The sequence below is a fragment of the Ursus arctos genome, unplaced genomic scaffold (assembly GCF_023065955.2).
Source record: "Ursus arctos isolate Adak ecotype North America unplaced genomic scaffold, UrsArc2.0 scaffold_2, whole genome shotgun sequence".
NCBI lineage: Eukaryota > Metazoa > Chordata > Mammalia > Carnivora > Ursidae > Ursus > Ursus arctos.
This window is the reverse complement of record NW_026622874.1, coordinates 73,936,225-73,949,111: the sequence shown is the minus strand read 5'-3', so window position 1 is coordinate 73,949,111 and position 12,887 is coordinate 73,936,225. Positions and strand designations below refer to the sequence as shown.

Here is a 12,887-nt window from a genome sequence, read left to right as displayed (position 1 = left end):
GAATGTGACTGTATTTGAAGACAGGGTCTTTAGAAAGGTAGTTACACGTTGAAAGGAGGTTGTTGGAGTGGGTCCTAATCCAGTATGACTGGTGTTCTCCTAAGAGGACGTGGAGACACAGACATACACAGAGGGAAGATGATGTCAAGACTTAGGAAGACGGCCATGCACAAGTCAGAGAGAGAGGCCCTTAGAAGAAACCAACCCTGCTGACACCTTGATCTTGGACCTCCAGCCTCCGGAACGGTGAGGCGGTCCATTTCTGTTGTTGAAGTGACACAGTCTGTGGCTCTGGCAGCCCAAGCTGACTCACTCGGAGGTGCAGAGCCTGGATTAACTGCCATGCTCCACCCGTAGGTGCTGAAGGCATCCTAGCACCCAACTGAGACTTTGTTCCTGTGGTCATCAGAGACACCAAGCAGGACTTGGGAAGAGAATAGCATTCTTACTCCATAATGTAATGGTATTAATTCTATGCCCATGTATTGCCTGAAACCATCTCCTGGACTGATAGAGTATATGCTCCTCGCTTTGGGGAATGTAAACCTGACCAGTTAGCACCATCCCGGGGCCATGACAGCCCATGGGCCACAACGCCCAGAGGTCGGCTCTCCTAGACTTCCACATGATGCCTGAGCGGGGTGAGACTCCTCAGGCCAGTGCTTGGTTCTACTGACCTGTTTGGACTTTTTTTTTTTTTTTTAAGATTTTATTTATTTATTTTAGAGAGGCAGGGGTGAGGGGGGGACAAAGGGAGAGGAAGGGAGAGACTCTCAAGCAGACTCTGTGCTGAGCACAGAGCCTGAAGTGGGGCTTGATCCCACAACCCTGAGATCACAACCTGATTCCAGCTCACTGAGTGATCCCGGACAAGCCTCAGGCGTCCATTCTAGAATCTTCCGACTCCTTCTCCAAGGATCAGCCACCTTTCCAAGCTTAAAAGACAGCTCTTCAGAGTGTCCTTCCTTTCTTTGGTCCCTCTGACCACTGGTCTTTCTTTACTTCCTTAATAGCAGTTGCCACAACTTATAATTATATGTTTGTTTCTTCACTTGTTTATCTCCGGGCTCCCTTGCCAAATGGTACCCTCCACTGGATCAGGGACCATGTCATTTTCATTCACCTGTGTGTTTCATTCATCTCTCAGCACCTAACACAGAGCCTGGCCCTTGGGAGGCCCTCAGTAAGCAGCTGTTGGATGAAGAAAAGAGGATAGCAGGGCTTCTAAACTTCAACACACATGTGATTCCCCTGGAGAGTTTATTAAAATGCACATTTTGATTCCGTAAGTGGGTAGGGCCTGAGCGTCTGGATTTTTCAAGGGTTCTCATGGGATGATGCTGGTCTGTGGATCGTGCCTTAGGTAGCAATGTCCTAGGTAAAGTCTGTCCATCCTAGCACCCTCTGTCCCCTTTGTCATTGCTCAACACCCAAGGAGAAGTTTCTGGTGTTTCAGAAGCAAGGAAAGGGCTACTGAAACCCAAGAAAGGATTAGTAAAGAAGTGGGAGAAATTTCAAGGAGCTCAGAATTAATGAAGCAGGCTTTCCGAGCTGTGCAGCGTACATGACCCGGTTTGTGTAGACCATGCAGAGGCCTGAACAAAGATGGTCCCGCCCTGGGTCTCTCCCAGCAAGGTGATAGGCTGTTCCAGGGCTGGACAGGTTAACCCCTGCCTCACTAGGTTGTCTCCCTCTTAATGCAAAACTCACCATGCCCAGCCACCAGCTTAATACACCTGGCCTGGCCATTCCAGAGGTGGGTGCTCCCCATTGCTGTGGTGACAATATCTGGTCTCCATCCCACCCACGGACTCATCCAAAGCCCTCTCTGGACACAGAAAGGTACAGCTGCCAGACAAGGTAGTTCAGCTGAACTGATGGTGCTCGCCGGGGGCTCACGTCAGTGGGAAGGTAAGGTGGCCATCCACCAGCCAAGATGTCAATCCACCACATGCCTAGTGTTAAATGGGATGCTCAGTGACTATGATTATGTTTGGTTAAAGGACTGATATAATGTTTCTCAAAATATGGTCCACACACCACTGGTATCAGAGTCACTTTGCAATTGGGGAATGGGGAAAGAGCTTGCAAAATATGCAGACGTGCTCCACCCCAGACCTCCTGTTCCAGCACCTTTGGAAGAGGGGCCCAGGAACCTGCGTGGTTCATAGGCTCCCCAGATGATTCATATGTGCTTTTGCCTTTCAAAGTCTCTGGGCTCCTATATTTGCCACCGCCTCGGTCTGTGTACATAGTTTTTATTTCCTTTTGTGTCAGCTCTATTGTGTCTTTGATCATAAGCCCATAAGCTGCCTCAACCCCTTTGGAAGCCAGAGAGTAGAGTAAATACACCAGGCTTTATACGTGACTAGGTGTCCCAGGGCACCACCCTGCCCCTTTGATGCTCCTCTTGCCAGTGAACCCACCGTCAAAGTGCAGCCGACATAGAAGCTACCCAGCGAACCCTTCCTTATTACGCATCAAGCCAACTGGTCCCCTGAGGCCAGCCCGTCTTTGCAGCCCATATCTACACCAGCAAATATTCCAATGGACCAAACCATGTCCTCCACACTCAGCTGTTTCATCTGAACCCCAGACTCTTTAGGCTTCTCTATGATGTACTTTTCCTTACACATTTCCCCGCAGGGACATCCAAGTCCCCTTTGGGTTAGTCTTCCAGACCCAGTGCCATTCTAGAGTGTGAGTGCAATCTTGCATTCCACGTTCCTATCATTTCTCTTCCTGAGCCCATGCTGCCCCCCCCCCCCAACCTCCACACAGCAGTCAGGCAGACCATGTCACTGCTTTTCCTTGTTTTAGTTTCACGCAACTGTATTGAAGAATAATAGCTCATTGACTAGCAGAGCTATTGATTGATCATTCCCCACTGAGAACTTGCATCATTGATTAGGTGCTGTATTAAAGAGTGTGTTGGAAGAGAGATTAGCTAATAGTGCCAAGCCTCCTCTAACAATTTAAATGAAAATTTCAAGATATTTTGAGACCCTATTTTGGAATACAAAGGATGTTTGACTTCTAATTTGCATTCTCTGTGGAGCAAGAACAGGTGTTCCCTTTATGGACATGCATAAAATATTTCACTGTTCTGCGCATGCTGTAAATTCAATACTAATTCTTGAGCCACATCAGATTATGACCACAAAGTGTGTCATGTAACCTCAAATCTCCAACGCAGAAGGCTTAAACAAGACTGGGTACCACTAGAATAACTGCTTCCTTTGATGTGACAAATGAGCATCCATCTCCCTCCCACACAGCAGGGAGGACGGACCCCTCAGCCTCTTTCCACCACCAGTGGAACGAAGCCCCTAACCCTACCTTAGCCCCACCACCTTCCATAACCTCAACCTTGCTTCCCCCTTTCCAGCCACGCTGGCTTCTTTCAGATCCTCCTACCCAACCACAGTCCCTTTGAACTTGCTGCTTCCTCTACCTGGGCCCTCTCCCGTCCCTTTTGCCAAGCCAACTCCTAGGTCTCTTCGGATCTCAGGCCTAAGCTCTGGCCCCACTTCCTCAAGGAAGCCCTCCCTGATGTCTCTGCCTGGGTCAAATCCCCTTCCTGCAGGCTCTAAGAGCACCATCTACCTCTTCCTTCATAGCACGCGTATCACACCAACATGTTCACATTTAATTTACTTTGTTCATTAACTCAGTATAGTTAGGGTGATTGTGCACCCCAGTTTCCCTGGGACAGTTCAATCAACTTATGATTATTGTCCCATGGCAATTATTAATAGCACTCCCTTCGCTCTCAAAAGTGTCTTACTTTGGATAAGTTCTACAGCTGTCCCATTGGTGGCCACCCCACCAGACTGTAAGCTTCATGAGGACCAGACCTTGGTTTGTTTCTGCTCATCATTGTGCCCCCGGCACCTGGCTCCAGAGAACCAGACAGACCCATGGCTATTGGTGCCCCACTCTTGAAGGTGATATGGCATCGCTTCCACCATATTCTACTGGTCGACTGGACGCCAGTCAGTGAGCCCAAACTCTCAATGGGACTGAGTGTCTGAGAATTTGCAGACATGTTTTAAAACTACTGCCTGTCTCCAAGGATGGGAATTTTATTAATTTATTCATCAAATATTTATTGATTCCAGTACTCCTGCCTCTTGTCGCATAGTTTGGGCCTGGCACAAGAGTTCCTAGCTGAGAGGTGGGTCCTCCCAGCCACATGCCTGGCTTGGGGTTGTGCTTGCTTAGAGAAAGGGGCATTTTTTTGGTTTTGTTTTTCCTTTGCACAGAGGTGACATCTTTGTGCCAAGCTGTCTGCGCCTAAAAGGATACCTTTTTCTAAATCATTGGTTTGGAAGAGGCAGCTTTTTCAAATTTTCATAAAGCGCTGTAAAGACCAACAGAAACTCTGATTCATCCCCCACTATGTGTTGGACGATGGCAAAAAAGCCCCGAGCAAAACAGATACAGGCTCTGTCGTTAAGGAGCTTGCATTCTATTGGGGAATGAAGACAATGAGTGTGAATGTGCATAAACAAAAATGTAAAAAATATCATCACAGATTGTAAACAGTATTATGGGGAGAAGCCCCCCTGCTCTGTGCTGGTTGCTGGAGGCGGAGGCCAGAGTCTGGAGGTGTAGACTGCCTACCCAGGGCCACCAGCACTCAGGGGATGTCCTGCAGGGGAGGAACCAACAAGAGCAAATTGAAATGGGCTGTGTCCAAAAAATATGAATCCCACATAAGGAGGGAATTCCCAGGCTGTTCAGGTGTAAGGACTTCAAGATTGAGAGTCTCAGTGACCCAGAATGGTTCACATACCTTCCTGCCCAGAAGCATAGGAATAGACAAGAATTTCTAGGCCTCCTCCCTCCTGAGTTGTCATTCTTTGAATTTGGGACTATGGCACCATGACTGATGTGTGTGTGTGTGTGTGTGTGTGTGTGTGTGTGTGTGTGTGTGTTCCACTGGAAACAGAAGACAACCTTACTTCCTCATACCCAAAGTTCATAAGGATTTGGGGAGTCTTGCCTGAGTCCTGAGACTGGGGTTGCCTGGCTGGGCCAGGGGCCCTTAGCTTGGGGGATGTTTCCATGGGCTTACAGCCTAAGCGACACCCCCCCCCCCAATACACACACACACACACACACACACACACACACACACACACACACACAGATATCCAGGAATCTTAGGAAGAAATGTAAAACAAAACCCATATCATGTCAAGAAGGATAATGGATCAGTGTTGGTTAGAAAGTTCCATGAGACCAAGGGTTCTTTGACCTGCTTGTTCAACGTGGTATTCCCAGGGCCTCAAGTGCTGTCCGGCACATGGGACATTCACACCTTGTGTATACTTTAAGTGAATGATTGGGAAAATATTATTTCCGTGAGCCATCGTTTGGCAGGAAAGAGGGAAGGAAAGGACTTTTTTTTTTAATTAGAAATATTTTAAAAAGCACCAAGGATGCTCTTGTAGCCTGAAGTAATAATACTTATGACCGTGCTTAAGATCCCAGGAAAACGAGAGCACACCCTGGGACGCTATGAACAGCAGGGGCTTTTTTCTTCTCCTTTGCCTTTTCGCAGTTAAACTGGACTCCATCTTTGCCGAAGATGGGCCAGGAGAGCAGGCCTATCCCCGCCTTGCCATGGGAGGAGACACCAGAGGGCTTTCCTCTTTGACTTGCCAAGAACATCCCTCAGGCCTACCTGGGCTCCAGATGTTTGGGCGGTAATGATGCTGGCGGTGGAGAGCAACCCCCCTCCCCCCGGCTTCCTGTGACTCTTTCTGACTGTATTTCAAGGAAATTGAAATGCGGGGAGGGGTCCCAAGCTCTAGCCCTCTGGTGCCAAACCTCCTGATGAAAACTGGGGCCTACGGTCAAGCAGCCAGATGTTTTGGGGCTGAGCGCCAGACATTTCCATCACGGGAAAAACCCAGACCCAACCCCCGAAGGTTTGTTCTGCTCATGGTACATTTGCATTCATTACACACATGGTGTCTTTAAAAGACACACATGAAAGCCCATTATGACGTGGTTACGGGCCGTATTTCCAGGGGTTTGGAAATTCTGCGACCTCCGACTTTGGTGATAGTCGAATCTCTCTGTCAGAAGTCCAACGGACAATATTTGTACTGTGAATCCTTCTTAGACTTGCAGGATGTTTTATGATGGGGAAGAGTGATGGGATCCAGAGCTCTGAGCTGTAATCGGAGGACATGGGGGCTTGTTTGTCTGCTGGAAACCATTGTCTCCATCCCGCCCCCACCCAGTCTGTGATGGTGGGCGACAAGGAGGAAATGGTCTCTCAAGAGAGTCTATTTCTCAGATCCCACTCCAGGAATTCAGGTTCCTTGGCTCTCCACAGAGCAGGCACCAGGGCCTTTCCCAGCTATCTCTCTTAGGGCAAGATGGGCAGCCAGCTGAGCCATGTCTAGAAGTGCTGATGGCAGGGCATTTGGTTAGCGGTGGTAGTGGGGGAGGGGTTTGACCCAACAGTAGTTTCCTATAACCTTCATACTTGGAATTTTTCCTGGGTCTGAGGATTTTCCTCGTCTGGGGATCCTGCTTCACATCTGGAAGAGGAGCCGAGAGAAAATGTCACTTGTGAGCCCTCTGAAGGTGCTTGCTGCCTTCCTACCTCCAAAGGCATGTGGAGATGTAAGCCAAGGTCAAAGATAGAGTTGAAGTGATTTGCCAGAATAACACGGCCACCGGGAGATTTTTTTTTTTTTTTTTTTTTTTTGCTGCTTGGCTTCATGACTTGCTTTGCCCATGAAATGTGAGCATGGAGAAGCTTTTAATAGCCAGCGTGTGCTTTGTTCCCTTATCTTCCCACCTCCCTGAAACCAGCAGTGGTCCCTACAGAGGCCACTCCATCAGCCTGCAGCCTGAAGTAAAGACGATATAGACATGGTCACAATCAACCTGAAATGGACATAAAATACCTGTGCTGCAAGCCACAGAGATCGTGGGATTACTTGTTACTGTAGCATCACCCAGCCTATCCTGACTGATACAAAGACTACAACTAGAACCCATCCCTCCAAATCTGAGGCAGTGGATATTAAGTCTTTTCTTGCCATGTTATTTATCTATCCCCGAATGACAAATTACCCCAAAATGTAGGAGCCTAAAGCCACACACGTGTATTAACTCGCAGTTTCTGTGGGTCAGGGATCTGGGCGTGGCTTCACTGGGTTCTTCACCCTAGAGCTTCTCAGAAGGTTTCCATCAGGGTGTTGGCCAGATCTGGGGTCTCATCTGAAGGTTCAGCTGGGGAAGGATCTGCTTCCAAGCTCACATGGTTGTTGGCAGCACTCTGGTCCTCAGGGGCCGGTGAGATGAAGGCCTCAGTTCCTGGCTGGCTGTTGGCCAGAGGTGCCCTTGGTTTTTTGGCCCATGGGCCTCTCTAACATGGCTACTTGCTTCATGGAAGCACGTAAGCCTAGAAGGCAATAGACAGTCTGCTAGCAGGACAAAAGTCACAGTTCTGGTAACCTACTCATGGAAGTGACATGCATCATGTTTGTCTTAGTCTATTCGTGAAAAGCCAGTTGTGTGTCCCACCCACTCTCCAGGGGAGGGGATTACACAAGGCTGTGAGCTCCAGGAGGCAGGATCACGTGGGGCCATCTTAGCAGCCTATCTACCAGTTTGTTTTCAAAGGAAACATTTATTGATTGGAAGTTGGAGAATCCCCTGCCATCTGTCAAGATTAAATGGGTCCAACCAACTAAAAGCAGGTTTCGATGGCCAGATCACTTTCATATTTGATCCATTCCCATCCTAACATTATGGATTTAGAAATTTTTCTTTTAGGTCTCGATCCTTCTTGACAAAGGCCCGCATGTTCTTCCCCATTACCCATCCCGCTGTGACCCCTAGTCATTCCTTGTAAGAACAGAAAAGAGTCAACAGAAGCAGGTTATAAGCAATTGGCAGAACCTTAAAACATACGAGCCAGAAAGGACACACGAGAGATGATAAGTGTTCTCAGTGACCATCTCTCCTCCACCGTGACCCCCACCCCAGCCTTTTATCAACCTGTTACTGCTGTGAAACCACCAACCACGATGTCTCAGTGCACACAACAGGAGACATACGTTTCTCATTCACGTGTCTGCAGCTTGGCTGGAGCAGCTCTGCATTCCAGAGGGAAGTTCTGCTGGTCAATGAGGGTAGCTTGGCTCCCCATGTCTTTCATTTTTCTGGGAACAGTGAGCTACTTGGAGGTATATTCTGCTTATGGAAATGGCAAGAGCACAAGAGGGCAAGCCCTATTGTCCAAGCACATTACCAGCCTTTGCATGTGTGCCCTGTCTCCTAGTATCTCCTTGGCCAAAGCCTGTCAATGGCCTAGCTCAAGGTCAAGGGGGGGGGGGATGTATGCTCTGCTGGCCATGAGGCTGGGGTGTGGATGTACTCTATCAGGGGTAAAGATTTGGGACCCAGAACTTAATGGAGCACACTCTTATTCCCCTCCCTTTCCCTTCCCTCCCTGCACCACATTGAGGTTTCAAGCTTATTATGCAAACAGCAGGGGTGGGAATACAAGCGGGTAAAGGCAGGTTGGAGAGATAGGACTGTATTTCAAGAAACCAAACAAGGTGGTGCAGGCAGCAGGTGAATGTCAGGGGAGGTGGGGCTCTGGAGTGGCTTTGGGAACAATAGAGAGGAGCGATGGATCCACTCCTTTCTCTGGGCCCTGGAGAGGCTCTTTGGTGTCTGGCCAGGTTCTTCCCACGGTGAGGCACGCCCCACCAGCAGGCACAGGGGAGGTGGTTTAGGTGATAAGGATATGGGGAGGAGGCACTGCCTAGCTTTGAATCACAGAGTGAGAGCCAGGTTCCCTTTCCTGGTGATCTTGCAATGATTCTGATGACAAGGGGAGTCTCCTTTTGTGCTAGCGAGTCTCACAGGCTGAGTGATCGATCCCAAACCTCAGGTTGATGGACTCTTTCAGGGAACAGGATCTGGCTAGAATATACTAATACTGGGGCGGGGGAGGGGGTTTGGGTAGTGTTTGTATCTGTTGAGTTTGTCCTCTCTGTTTGGTGAATGGCACTGGTTTCCTGTTTACTGTGAAGCTATAGGGCTTCCTTTTGAAATAAATCTAGTTAAATAAACAGTTGATTTAAAGAAAAAAAAATAAGTGAATGCTAGTTCACGTGGCATGTTGATAGGGCAGGAATGATGGCTTGGCCATGGTCAGCATTTGATAAATAGTGATATGGTGGCAACAGAAAAGTGGGGCTTGCCGCGGTCGGTCTGGGTTCAAATCCACCCTCCAAGTGTCCCCTGTGGCCCTTGAGCAAGTTCCTTAGGTAGCTTCTCTGACCTTCCGTGTTGTCTTCATGGATAAAATGAGGGTAGCTTCTTTTGCAGGGCTGTTGCGTTATAGCAAAGGTAATGTTTGCGAAGTGATGGGACACAGCAAACACTCTACAAAGGGCAGAAACCCACCTGCTCCAGTCCCTACCTGGATTCTCCATTCTGGGAGAGGCTTCTGAATTCCCCCTGACCTCCAAGTGGCCATGGGACAGCAGGTGCCACTGCCCCTCCTGGTGGCTGGGCCCCACCTGGCCTTCTGCAGCAGCCAGACCCCACTCCCCTTCCCTTTTAAAGGCAGGGCCTCAGGTCAAATGAACATCTTCCTGCCCCTGCTCCAGCCCTACAGAAAATCCCCTGCTTGGGGGATGGTGGTCTTGAGCAGCTGTTAAACTCCAGAATTCAATGAGAGAGAGAGAGAGAGAGAGAGAGAGAGAGAGAGAACAGATCAGCCACTGGAGCAGCTGGGAAACCTCAGGTTCTTGGGGGTGGGGTGGCCCTTCAGAGATGGGGTCCCAAATAGCCTAAGGATCCTAATTTCGACCCAGGGAGGCTCTCCTCTTGCAGAGCTCCCCAGCAGGATTGGAAAAAGGCATCAGACAATTCATTTTTTATTTATTTTTAAAGATTTTATTTATTTATTTGTCAGAGAGAGCACAAGCAGGGGGAGCTGCAGGAGAGGGAGAAGCAGGCTCCCCGAAGAGCCAGGAGCCCCACAGATAATCAGGGAGCTGGATGTGGGGCTCGATCCCAGGTGCTGGGATCATGAGCTGGCAGCTGCTTAACTGAGCCACCCAGGTGTCCTGCGTCAGGCAATTTAAACAAGGCATTCCGGCCCCATGAGCTAGTGCGCAATAAATTAGTATTTCCTAAACGTATTTCTAATTCTCTCTTCGTAGCCAATCTCCTGCCTTGTATTTTGGGGTGTATGCAAATAGCATTAACCTGTTAAAAGCTTAAAATATACTGTCCCTTTGTGGCCTTATTTTGCAATTTCTTCGATTTTTCCATATACTAACTGCTCCCCCGCTCCACAGATGGAGCTTGGGCCCCTCTGGCCTCCTCCCCCACCCCCCCAAGAACCTCCAGAGCACTTGAGTCCTCTCAGTTTCCAGATGGGGAAACTGAGGCGGTAAACGTAAAGGACAAGATCACAGAGTTGAAGAGCGCCAGAGAAGGGGTTCTAAAGCAGGGAGTCGGATACCAGAACCCTCGTTCTTAACCCTTACGGTTAGGAAGGGAAGACGAGAAAGGGGGCGCAGAGGGACGGGAGGGGAGGGAGTGGAAGCCGTCAGGGAGAGCGCGGGGGAGAGACTCCTGGCTGGAAGGATCGGCGCTTTTCTCCCTCTTTCCCCAACCCCGCGACAGACGCCGCCCCGAACTTGGCCCGAGGAGCTCGGGAAGGCGGCGGGGGGGGGGGGGGGGGGGGGCGGGGACGCTGCCGGGGCTGCGGCCTTTCCCGCCAGCGTCCCCCTCCCGCCTGCCGCCGTCCCTCCCACTCCGCTCTCCCGGCCCCTGACATCACGCCCCGGGAGGCGGGATCCGGGAAGGAGGGGGCGCGGGGAGGAGGCTCCGCGCCACCGCGAGGGAGGAGGGAGGGCGCGCAGTCCCAGCCCAGAGCTTCAAAACAGCCCGGCGGCCTCACCTCGCGCCCCAGCCCGTCCGTCCGTCCGTCCACCCTCCAGCGCCCGGTGAGTGGGGCTCGCCCTCCCCGGGAGGCGCGCGCGGGGCGCGGGGCCACGTCGGGGGGCTGCGGGCAACTTGCGCCCGGGAAGCGGGCCGCTAGCCCCCGCACCCACGGGACCGAGGGGGGTTCCCCGCCGTTGTTGGGGGAGGCAGGGGCCGAGGCCCGTCCGTACCAACAACCCACCGGTCCTCGCCTAGACGACCAGGGCGCGGACTTCCCACCCACCTTGCCGAGTTCGCCCCGGATCCCGAATTCCACCTCCCCACCCCCGGACTGCTTCCTGCGCCTTTTTGCACCGAGGCGGGCGGGAAAAGTTTGGGGAGGAGCCAGGGCGGCTCCCCTCGCCTCCGCCAACTGCGCTCCTGGGGCTCTCGGAGTCCAGGGCAGTCCCGTGTCGTGGGAAGGACCCGGGCGCCTGGGCGCACCGTCCCCCGCCTCACCGAGCGGGCGGGACGGGCTGCGCCCAGGCCGGGTCAGTGGGTCCCCTCCTCCTTCCCGGCGGCGGCTCCGTTGCGCCCCCCAGCGACGAGGAACAACTTCCTTAGCTCTGGAGCGGTGGGGGAGCCTGGGTGAGCGCTGCTGGGATGACGCTTCTCGCCCCCACTCTGGTTGGGGCGGGGGGCTTTGAGGACTCCACCCGTTGGTTCCAGAGAAAGAGGAGGCCAGAGCTCATGTATAGTGGGAGTATATACTCTCCAAATCCAGGCTCCTAAACACACCCCGAGGAGGCCCTAACTTGGGGCTGACAGGGGGACATCATAACCAGGGGCTAGTTGAGGGTACCTGGAGAGGAGGGATACCCCACAGGGCAAAGCCCTCCGTCCAGGCCCCAGAACCCAACACCTTATTTTTGGAACAAGGCAGACAGCCCAGTTTCAGGTTTGGGAAAAGCCACACTGCCTCCTCCCAAGCTCCAGAGATGTACGTGTGCGGTGGGGTGGGGTCAGGGGGTGAACTTTTAACTTGGCTGTGTCTGCAGTGGAGAGACCAGCCTGAAAGTGACTGGCAGAGGAAAGGTGAGGGGCTTGAGAAGCCTGCAGCTCAAATCCTGTATGATCCCACTGATGCCACCGAGGAGGGGTGGATTCACGGGGACAGAAACAGAAAGTACAGACTACCAGGGACTGGGGCAGGGGGTGGGAGTTATTGCTTACTGGGTCTGGAGTTTTTGTTGGGGAGCGTGAAAACATTTGGGGTATAGATAGTGATGATGGTTACATGACGTTCTGGATGTACTTAATATACACGAATTCTACAATTGCAGGTGGTTAAATAATTGATAGTAGGTAATGTATATTTTACCACAATTAAAAAAAAAGTCTCCAGCTCCCTCTCTGCTTCTGTCTGAGTTAGTAAGGAATCCCAGAGACTGCTGACTGTTGCAGGCCACCTCTCCGCGGAATTTGGCTTCAGTATAAGGAAATGGAAGAAGGCTGAGGAGGGGACAGGAGCCCAGGTTTCCGCAGCAGTTGGGAAAGGACCAGGATGAGAACCAAAGCATGATGGAGCATTTGCAGGGCTCCTGGCAGTGTGCATTGTGCCCACGCTGTCCCCCTTTGGAAGCCTCACACGACTTCTTCCATCCCAGCTCCCAGGTGGCAGGTGGGGAGAGCCAGGCCAGAGACATTAAGTCCGTTTCTCAAGATCATTGAGCCAGTAAGTGCCAAGAGCCAGACTTTGAACCCCCATCTTCCTCCCCCCAAGCCTTCCCCCTATCCACCTGGAAATGCCGTGGTGGGTTTCCTGGAATGCGGGGGAGAGCTTCTGGAGAAACCAGGGCCCAGATGCCCACGGGGGCTTTGGCAGATGCCAAGCCCACAGCCGAGGGAGGGGCGTGGGGGTGGCAGGAAGGTGCCGAACCTGTTTTCCCACTGAGGGATTTTGG

General features: G+C 51.5%; 1 protein-coding gene across 2 annotated transcripts in view; it reads left to right on the top strand.

Moving 5' to 3' along the window:
- EMP2 (epithelial membrane protein 2) overlaps positions 1 to 12,887 on the top strand; it is a 73,897-nt gene that overhangs the window by 33,151 nt on the left and 27,859 nt on the right. The window contains exon 1 of one of the 2 annotated variants that reach the window (XM_026520340.4): positions 10,858 to 11,006. The exons of the other annotated variant lie outside the window; for it this stretch is intronic. The gene's annotated coding sequence lies outside the window, so the exon portion shown is untranslated. Of the gene's footprint in view, positions 1 to 10,857; positions 11,007 to 12,887 lie in introns of those variants that run through there. 2 annotated transcript variants of the gene reach the window in all.